The sequence below is a fragment of the Stegodyphus dumicola genome, chromosome X1, assembly GCF_044657685.1.
Source record: "Stegodyphus dumicola isolate Sdum_Otavi_A_Nest chromosome X1, ASM4465768v1".
Classification (NCBI taxonomy): domain Eukaryota; kingdom Metazoa; phylum Arthropoda; class Arachnida; order Araneae; family Eresidae; genus Stegodyphus; species Stegodyphus dumicola.
Genome location: NC_140780.1, coordinates 224,210,475 through 224,217,020, shown reverse-complemented (window position 1 = coordinate 224,217,020; position 6,546 = coordinate 224,210,475). Strand labels below are relative to the sequence as shown.

General features: G+C 32.8%; 1 non-coding gene across 1 annotated transcript; it reads left to right on the top strand.

Annotated features, from left to right (window-relative positions):
- The first annotated feature begins 4,726 nt into the window (after positions 1 to 4,726).
- On the top strand, positions 4,727 to 4,798 carry TRNAP-AGG (transfer RNA proline (anticodon AGG)). Its single transcript has one exon. It is a non-coding gene; the product is annotated as a tRNA-Pro (tRNA).
- Positions 4,799 to 6,546: the final 1,748 nt, after the last annotated feature.

Sequence of the window (6,546 nt, the reverse complement as noted above, 5' to 3'; positions counted from 1 at the left end):
TGAAAGGAGGGAAAAAATACCTTATATACTTGCCCCTTTTAAAGGGCAACTGGGGATTATGCGACACAATCGCCCAAATCCTGGTGGTGGAGAATCATCATCACCACCCTTTTAGTCCGGGGGCTAGCTGTAGAGTCATTAGTTTTTTTTTTTTTTTTTTTTTTTTTTTTTTAAAATGCAGGAGCCGAGGAAAAAGAGTGCGCAATGCCCTTGGCAGGACTCGAACTTGGACCTCTTGAATACGCGCCGAGTGTGCTACCGTTGCACAACGAAGGCTTGCTGAAAGGAGGGAGAAAATACTTTATAACTCTTTGGCTCATATTATTTGTAATGCATCCAAATTTGCAATATCAAGGTTAACAATGAAGTAGAGAATATGGTACTAAAAGTGTTTTCTCACTTTAGCAGACATGAAAATAAGACTGCAAAAAAGGGTGTCTGTGATTTTGTTGATAATGCACTACTTGGATATTTTGACGCTTGTTCTAACAAGGTGGCTAATTATGTGCTTTTTGGAGCACATCTAAATAAGCAGTTATTTCAAAATTTCGCATTAAGATAACTGTACAAAAATATTATGGGATGCATCTGATGAAGAGAATGGAGACTCAAACGTACTGTATGAAACATTATGTTCATTTAAAAGCCACGCAATGAAAATCTTGGTTCCACTATTGATTTGAGACATTTTCTGTAACTCAAACGCATAAATGCAAATGCATGACTAAAAGTGTTTTCTCACTTTAGCAGACATGAAAATAAGACTGCAAAAAAGGGTCTGTGATTTTGTTGATAATGCACTACTTGGATATTTTGACGCTTGTTCTAACAAGGTGGCTAATTATGGGCTTTTTGGAGCACATCTAAATAAACAGTTATTTCAAAATTTCGCATTAAGATAACTGTACAAATACTGTATTCAGCATTAAGATAACCGTACAGATACTGTATTAAGATACTGTATTCAGTCGTTAAATTTTACAATAGGATAAAGAATACTTTGTTTGGCCTTTTTTGAAACCAAAAATTTAACTTCAGCTTGATTTTTACTCAAGTAAACATAAAAAAAAATCATAATGAATAATATTATTTAAATAACTTCAATATATTTACAGAATTTGTGACATTTTCCTCAAGAAGTGAGCCTCCCTTATTTCATGTATTATTTGCTGCTGTTGAAAAGCCAAAAGACGCGGATTAAGTTATAATTTGATAATTGGTTAAGGAAATGATAAGAAGTGAGTTACAACAAACGAAGAGAAATACAAACTGAATTTTAAGGAATATTCATGTTTTACAAGCTTAAGAAGTTTTAAAATAACATCATCTTCCATTTTTTCCATATTCAAACTATAAGCATTAATCTTAAAATAAGTTCTAACAGTAATTTTTGTATGCACAGTTAACTTCCTCTATAGTTAACTCCTTTGCAATGAACTATCTCTTATCGTGAACTTTGGCTCTAACAGACATAAGACTATAAACATTTTTGTTTATAGTGAGTCAGCCCTTCCATTCCTCTTCCAGTGAACTAAAAACGAATGCAATGGACTGCAGAGTGTGGAAATTGTGACTTATTTCTAAACAAACCTTCCTGTAAAAAAACCGAGAGAATGCACTGAGAAAAATATCGGGATGAAGTGATTTCCAGCAATACATTATAAACAGTTATTTTATAATACTCATATAGTGCTACATCGCAGTTCTCGGATACAAGGTCCAACCTCCTTCGAAACCGATTATTATCTTACTAATTGTGAGATTCCGAACGTCCTGAGGATAAAACACAGTTTGAGAACACAAAATACTGCAAACATAAATACGCAAGGATAAAAAGAACCACTTCAAGCAGCATATACACTATAGATAATAATAATAAACGTAAAGCAAATATACTAATACAAAAATACAAAAGAAGAAAAAACTTATACACTGAGGAATATTATTTATGATTCCATTAAAAAGAATATAAATTAAACAAAGAAACATATTTATATAACATAATTTAAGGAAGATTACTTAGAACAGCCATTCTCCACTTAATATTATAAAAGGACTTGCAGTCCTAGCTATATTTGAATTATACTATTTTGGCTCTCTCTGAACTTAACATGAAACTGGTGCGCCAGCTTAACGTAATAAGCATGTAACTGCTCAATATTGGGTTCTCTTTGTTGTTGCTGAGTTTTACTTTTTATTTCTTTATTTGAAATTGAAGATTAAGGGGCAAGAATAAAAATCAGTAGAAGAGATTGAAGCAGCTATGATATCGGAACTCGATAGCATTGTGGAGTGAAGGCATTCTAGAACTTCTTGATTCTAGAACATATTTACAGACCTATCAATCTGTCCCCAGTATTGCAATGAATTGGAAGAAATTAGAATATTAAAAAAAAAAAAAAAAGGAATCGCTTTGGCCATATACTATAAACAGAGTCAGTGTTGATACAGTGGAAATAGAACTTCAAGTTTTAGCAACTCATAAGACAAAGGTGATGATGAGGATAGTGAATCTGAAACATATTTGCGTGCTAGTATGCTCAGGGAAAAAAAAAAAAAAAAAAAAAGTATACCGACATTCATTTTGTAAAAGGCATTAATTTGTCTCATTATTAATTTTGTTATTTTAAAAAGAGGTTTTGTAATGTAGTATGGATACTGTCAATAAAATCTGCATTCCCAAAAATCATCCTAGTGGTATTCCCATCATCTGAATATACAAATTCGAACTTAGGCTGTCTATTATTAATTGCATTCAATCTTTAGGTTTATTTTGTTACATGTACTATTCTTTAGGTTGCAGTTTCTTTGTCCTGACTTTGAGATTATCAGTTTTAATCAAAATTTCAAAAAATTAAAATTTAATCAAAATAATTTGTTCCATCAAAATTTTTAAGAGCACTTAAAGTCAAACGCAAAGTTTTTAAATGTTCAGGCTCCAAAACAACAAAGATATTTTTCTGAACATGAATTAACTGTTCTGTTGCCTTATTTAAAAGAGTTTATAATGAAGTAAGGTAACAGGCACATAATCAGTATTGCGGTAACAAAGATGTCATTGGAACCTGAACTGCCTTAAATGAAGGAAACCTCCTTGAATCTTGTGCTATTATACTAGTGAGTGATAAGATTCCTAGTCGAAACAGTTTCTTCCTGTAAAATTATGTCCGATGCAGCTCGATGTCCAGAAGCTAGCAGGGCTATATCACAGCAAAAGCCAGTTTCTTAATAGAAGTTTTTAGAACTACTTCTGAAGTAGTTATTCTTAATTCTTCGAATTTTAAACGTTTGCTTCGATTCAAATTCTCGTGGAATGAAAAGAAGGAAGACATCCAATATCTGGTGTTCTCGGTTGTCATACGTCTTAAAAACAAACACGATGTTTTTAGTCAGTCTTAGCTTTTTGATAAGGAACCGTTTCCTGTTGTATCAGCTGCAATCTATTTTTTTAACTCAAAACTTTACCATACAGCTCAGTTTATTTATTTGCACGGGACACCCAGAACAACTTTTAGGGTGCTCTATTAAAAAAACTGAATAGTTCTTCAAGCTTTTTACATTCTTATGTTTTCGTTATCTTATTATATCCTATAGATATATAGTTCTTATCCCGAGGTCATTTGTACCTGATCCTGTAAAAATAAATTTAAAATATCTGCAACATTAATCATTAGCAAAAACTGTTTTTTTGACAAGGTCTTTCTCAAGTTTGATGTAAGTACTACTATTAAATTACGAATTTTACTATTGCTCACTTTATGTTAATAAAAATATCTCGGTTTAATTTAAACAGAAAAAATAGTTCAGGCATCTAATTTTAGCCAATAAAATTAATTTCTTTGTTTAATTTTATTGTAGTTAAAATAAAAATTTTGTTTTGGGGCACCAAAGAAATAAAAATTAATTTCATTGTCATTAGTTGTATCTCATTTGCCTAACATATTTAGAACAACCTTACCAATATTTCGCGGCATGAGGTGCAATTTTTTTCACCTGTCGTTAGTCATGAGACTTGAACTCCACAGAGGTGACAGCACGTCTTCAGCTCAGTGCCGCCCCAGTTTTGAGACAGAGCACCCCAGGGAACGGATCCGAGAGTCTTCCACCCCTCTCACCTTACCATCAAACCACACAAGAGGAATTTCGTCTCGTCATAAATTTAGAGTGATACCCATGCCGCAAAGACATTATACATTTAGAATATCCATGCCTTTTCCTGGATTCGAATTCGGGATCTCCGGTGTGGTAATTAGAATCACTAACCACTATTGCGTTTGAAGGTTTCTGATTAGGTGAGATAGGCTGTTTCTCAGAAAAACAGAAAAAATTTAGTAATTTAATTTTGCCGAATAAGTGTGTTTTGTATTTTGAGTCATGCGAATAAAATTTTATTAAGATTTTTTTTAAATTATTAATTAATTAATTTTTAAATTGCAGCAAATGCACATTTGACGTAGGGAAAAATATTACATTCACTCTAGCAAATCCACATTTGAAGCATACAGAACGAAGAAAACCAAGTTATCCGGGTGGGTTGAGGCCTGATCGTTCACCTATCTGGAATTCTGCTGTGCTTCCTCTGAATATCTTGAAATGTTTTGCGATCGGATAATGATTTCTCGCGGAGGTGCATTTTTTCCACTTCGAAAATAAATGAAAACAAATTTCGAGTGGTGTCCCAGTTTTACGTTCTTATCTAGTCAACAGATTCTTTTAGGTTCTGTGTGGCTCGGTGGTCTAGGGGTATGATTCTCGCTTAGGGTGCGAGAGGTCCCGGGTTCAAGTCCCGGCCGAGCCCTGGGTGATGTACATTTTGAGTTTCGAAATTTTAAGTTTCTATCAAAGATAAAGATATTTTAAAGGTTCATTTGTTTCTTATTTCACTTTCATCAGTCAAAAAAAAAAAAAAAAAGACAAATATTTTTTTCCATTCAGTTCAGAGAATAAATTTTTAATACTGAGGATAAATATTTGCATTTTTAAATGACGTAACAGTACCAAAATTTTAAATAATAGGTTAAATGAAATATATTTAAATTCATGAATCATTTTTAATTACATATTAATACATATACGTATAATAATTAGTACATATGTACTACATGTACTATATATATGGGTATCGATTTCACGTTTCATATCGATCTGCAGTACTTCTACTGTATTGGCATATATAAATCTAAGTAAGGAAACATAGGAAGTAACCTGCAACCTAAAGGATATAAGTACGAGCTAAAATTTTTATAATTTTCACAGAGTTAATTTTAAAACATTACAATAAAAATTACTTTATTGCTATTTTGAATAAAAAGTTTATAACTGCGTAACACATATTTAAAGCTACTGAATCTGTTTTAAAACAAATGTATAACAACGCCACAGACAAAAGAGCAAAACTTCAAATATTAAAAATTATTTGCTGTGAAAATTCCCAACTGTGACACAGCAACAAATGGTTCTTTTCCCTAGATGAACGCAAGGAGGAGGGATATTTCGTGCATATTTGTTTCATGGAAGTGGGCATGCTCAAGATGGTGATTTTGAAAAGTAATAAAAATGCGCAAGCGCATTTCGCTGTGATATTTTTGCCTGTTAGACCCCGAAATCTATAGAAATCGTTCCTGTTAAACTGTGTGCCCTGGCGCCAATAACTCCTTAAACAGATTTAGCGCTTTCCTGTTACACTGGGCGCTTGATGGCAACACCTCCTGTTTAAGAAGGTGTTCCTGGTGCCTTCCTGAATTCTAAATATTTTCTCCCCCCCCCTTCCGAAATTCTGCTGAACCATTTTCACAGGCTCTCGCACTGGCCCTAAGTAAAACAAGGGTTTTTGAACCTACTCTAGGGTACACTAGATCAACTTTCATTCTTCAGTAAAAGAGGTTTCACTAGTGGTCAAGTAATTAACACGGCTGAATACTGGGAGTTTGACCGGCGTTCGGTCTCATACGAACGGGCTGGCTGCATGGCTGGTTTTCGTGGTTTTTTTTTTCCTGTGTAACGTGAAAACAACCTAATTTCCGTTAGAAAGTCCTTCAAGAAGGCATCCTTTACCCTGGGCACATACCTCCGTATTCCTTGTATTATTAAAGTAACCTGACATGAAAGAGGCGGAATACTTACAATTTTTTGCTTTATCTTTTTAAACGGAAGCGAAATTCTGTACGGATAAATTGTATTAACTCAAAGCTCCATTTATTTATTGTGAAAAATACACTAAAAAACAACCCCCTCTAAAAAAATCACATTAATCAACAACTTAACAACAAGTGCTACATAAAGAGTTATATTAATTTTTTAAATTACAAAATTCTTAATACATAATACTTTTTAATACAAGTCCATATTTATATGTTATATAAATAAATTTTATTTATCAATCATCGATTCAGTAAATTAATTATTAATAAGGAAATAGTACTGGATAACTAAACTGTTGTTATTATTATGACTTTTTAACAATTACATGCTAATTATTTAACATTATATCGAAACTTATTGAAGACTAACACGGGATAATGTACATTTTGACCTTCACTTTGATGG